This window comes from Zingiber officinale, chromosome 3A (assembly GCF_018446385.1).
Source record: "Zingiber officinale cultivar Zhangliang chromosome 3A, Zo_v1.1, whole genome shotgun sequence".
Classification (NCBI taxonomy): Eukaryota; Viridiplantae; Streptophyta; class Magnoliopsida; order Zingiberales; family Zingiberaceae; genus Zingiber; species Zingiber officinale.
The window spans coordinates 131,121,586-131,126,059 of NC_055990.1; positions in this window are offsets into that span (position 1 = coordinate 131,121,586).

Consider the following 4,474-nt stretch of genomic DNA (forward strand, 5'->3'; position numbering starts at 1 on the left):
CCCCTAACTAGACCCGGGATTGCAAGTTCCGAATCTAGTAGGGTCTACTAGGTTAGCTAAACCTAGGGACGACTATGGGAGCCCAACCCAATGGATATCTAATCCAGTACAGTGCCACTGAAAAGTAAAATACTGAAATAGCTAATACTATTTTGCTGAATCTAGGTTATCTGAACCTAGAACTAGGTTGTCTGAACCTAGAGGCGATTGTGGGAGCTCACCCATTTGGACATCTAGTCTCATAAAAGCTGAAATAGAACTGATCATGCTAATTAACATGTTCTATAGCATTTAACTAAACGGTCACTGTATCATAAGGCTGTGCTAGGCATTTTGTCGAGCATTTGGCGCTCTCTAACTCTCCTCTCGATCAGGGAGACCACCTCTAGGCACCCAGCAGCGTCTAAACCCCCATCTACAGAGGGTACACGCGCTCGGCCCATCTAGATATGCTCACTAATCCCTAAATCTGTGAGAAGAATTAAAATACACCCTATATGCTGACAAAATTCAATAGAACTAATCTAATGCATACAAGAAAACACGCGAGAGCTACTTATACTGCAGGTGAGGGGTTTCTTACCTTGTATGCTAGATTTCTTACAAATCTAATCGCTAGAAATTCCGGTGGAGACGACTTCTCGACGACTCGCTCGCGTCCACGTGCTCTACTCGCGGAGGGGAACGTCCTTGTGCCCGAGATGTCACCGGAAGGCACTCCTATGGCCCTAGGGATGAAACCCTAGGCTTGCTTGGGTGTTGGCGCCGAGAGGAAGAAGGAGTTGGCGTCGGTGAGGGTTTGCAGAGGGAGAAGTTGTCGAACCAAATAAAAGAAATAACCCAAACCAACTTAAGTTTTTAATTTATATTAAGTGGGTAACTAGGTCCAACTCCAATATAAATACAAATGTTTGCCTTCTCTTTCAGCACGGCCCTACTGGGTTCACCGGTTACTAAGGCTAACTAAAGGTTTAGCGGACCCGAGAGGTCCCGGGTTCAATTCCCGGTTAAGCCTTTTTATTCTTCTAATTATTTTTGCTACTTCCGCTACTCGGAAAATTCCGGAAAAATATCTAATAATTCTAGAAAAATCATAGAATATTCCTAAAATAGTTTTGAGAATTTTCGGGCGTTACAATCCCCCATACCTTATAAAAAGTTCATCCTCGAACTTAGAATAATTCTGGGTACTTCTGTCTCATGCTGGCTTCTGTCTCCCAAGTTGCCTCTTCTGCTGTGTGACTGTGCCAAACGACTTTGACTAATGGTACTTCCTTGTTCCGTAATTTCTTAACTGCTCGGTCTATTATCTGGATAGGCCGACTATCATAGCTGAGGTCTTCGCGGATCTGTACCGACTGGGGCTCAATCACCTGGGTGGCATCTGGGGTATGCTTCTTCAGCATAGAGACATGAAATACGTTGTGGACAGCTGACATTTCCTGGGGTAGCTCTAGCTCATATGCTACCTTGCCCACTCTTCTGCTGATAAGGTAAGGTCCCACATATCTGGGACTTAGCTTGCCCTTCTTCCCAAAACGCATTACTCCCTTCATGGGAGTTACTCTGAGGAACACTGAATCCCCAACTGAAAACTCTAAGGGTCTGCGCCGTGTATCAGCATAGCTCTTCTGGCGGCTCTGAGCTGTCTCTATCCTCTGGCGAATCTGCTGTATAGCTGCTGTGGTATCTGCCACTAGATCTGTCTGAAGCTCTAGTTCTTTCTGTTCACCACTCTCATACCAGCAGACTGGAGATCTACACCTCCGCCCATAGAGAGCCTCGTAAGGTGCCATGCCGATAGTGGCCTGATAGCTGTTGTTGTATGCAAATTCTGCTAAGCTCAGATATTTGCACCAACTTCCCTTGAAGTCTAGGGCACACGCTCGGAGCATATCTTCGAGTACCTGATTTACTCGCTCCGTCTGACCATCTGTCTGAGGATGGAATGCTGTGCTGAACTTTAACTTAGTACCCAACGCTGACTGTACACACTCCCAGAAGTGTGATGTGAATCTGCTGTCTCTGTCCGAAATGATGGTTCGTGGGACTCCATGTAGTCTGACGATCTCCTGGAGATACAACTGAGCTAGCTTCTCCATGGAGTAGGATATCTTGATAGCTAAGAAGTGGGCTAATTTAGTCAACCTGTCGACTATTACCCAGATGGCGTCAAAACCATTCGTGGTTCTGGGCAGTCCCACTATGAAATCCATAGAGATATCCTCCCACTTCCATTCTGGAATCTGTATAGGCTGCAGAACTCCTCCTGGTCGCTGATGTTCTGCCTTGACTCTCTGACAGGTGAGGCAGATGCTAACATATCTGGCGATGTCTCGCTTCATCCCAGGCCACCAAAAATGGTTCTTCAGGTCTTGATACATTTTGGTGGAACCTGGATGCATCGCATAGGGAGTCTTGTGAGTCTCATCTAAAATTCATCTCCGTAGCTCCTCCTGATCTGGAACACAGAGTTTGTCGCCAAAATACAACACCCCGCTATCGGACACTCTGAATTCTTTACTTTCTGATTCTGCTAGCCCTTGCTTGATTTTCTGAATTTCAAGGTCCTGCTCCTGAGCTGACGGAATATCACCAAGCAAGGTAGACTCTAAGGTCATAGTAGAGAGCTGTCCAACGATGAGTTCAAGACCGAAATCTACAATCTCCTTCTGTAGGGGCGGTGACATGGTTGTAAGAGATAATAAGGTAGCACTGGATTTTCTGCTAAGTGCGTCGGCTACCTTATTGGCTTTCCCTGGATGGTAGAGGATGTCTATATCGTAGTCTTTGACCAGCTCAAGCCATCTGCGCTGTCGCATGTTCATATCCTTCTGAGTGAAGAAGTACTTCAGACTCTGATGATCTGTATACACTCTGCACTGAACTCCATATAAGTAATGTCTCCAAATTTTGAGAGTGAACACTACTGCTACAAGCTCAAGGTCATGAGTAGGGCAATTCTTCTCATAATCCTTGAGTTGTCTGGAGGCATAGGCGATCACCTTGCCGTTTTGCATCAGTACTGTTCCTAGTCCCAACTTAGAGGCATCACTATAGATGTCAAAGCTGCTGGTGTTGTCTGGTAGAGCCAAAATGGGAGCACTGGTCAATCTCCTTTTTAGCTCGCTGAAGCTGTCCTCGTAGTCCTCTGTCCACTGAAATTTCCTGTTCTTTCTGGTGAGAGATGTCAGTGGGGAGGCTATCCTGGAGAAGTCCTCTACAAACTTCCTGTAATATCCTACTAATCCCAGAAAGCTCCTGATTTCGCTGGCGTTCTTCGGTCTCTTCCAGTTACTTACTGCTTCTATCTTGCTGGGATCTACCATAATACCATCCTTTGAGATGATATGACCCAGGAAGGACACCTGATCTAGCCAAAATTCACATTTTGTGAACTTGGCGTATAGCTGGTTTTGCTGAAGGGTCTGCAACACTAGTTTCAGGTGCTCTGAGTGTTCTTCCTGAGTTCCTGAGTAGATAAGGATGTCATCGATAAACACAATAACAAACTTATCCAAATACTCCCTGAATACTCTGTTCATGAGATCCATGAATGTAGCTGGAGCATTGGTCACGCCAAAGGGCATGACTACGAACTCGTAGTGTCCGTATCTGGTTCTGAATGTTGTCTTGGGTATATCCCCTTCTTTAACCTTTACCTGATGATAACCTTATCTGATATCTATCTTAGAGAACACTGCTGCTCCCTTCATCTGGTCGAACAGATCATCGATTCTGGGAAGGGGATACCTGTTCTTGACTTGGTTCGGTGATCTGTAGTCTATGCACAACGCATGCTTCCATCCTTCTTCTTCACGAACAATACAGCGCTCCCCACGGTGAGTGACTCAGCGTATGAAACCCTTGTCAAGCATCGTTGCTCTGAAGTTCCTTCAGTTCTTCCCGAGCCATGCGATAAGGCGCTTTAGAGATAGGATTCGCAGGAATAAGCTCTATCTCAAAGTCAATCTTCCTGTCTGGTGCTAAGCCTAACTCTTCTGAGTAGTCACATACGACTCGAACCTCTGCTAGCTGTTGGTTCTTGTCCTGGCTGGCGTTGACTACGTGTGCTAGGAATCCTGTACATCCTGAATCCAGTAGCTTCTGTGCTTTCATAGCTGAGAGAAACTTCTTGGCCTTTCTCTTTGGTTCTCCGCTGTATTCAAACTGCACTGCCGCTTCGGGTTGGAAGATGTCTTTCTGTTTACGGCACTCTATGGTAGTACCGTATCTGATCAGAAAGTCCATTCCAAAGATCACGTCATAGTCTGTCATCTCTAGCACTATCAGATCACAAAAGAGCTCTCTGTCTGCTATAATGACCGGCACTGCTCTGAGCCAGTGCGTGGATACCATGATCTCTCCTGAAGGTAGTGCCGTCATAAACTGACCACTGAGTACCTCTGAGGGTATTTCTAACTTTTCGGAGAACATCCTGGCTATATATGAATGAGTTGCCCCAGTATCAAAT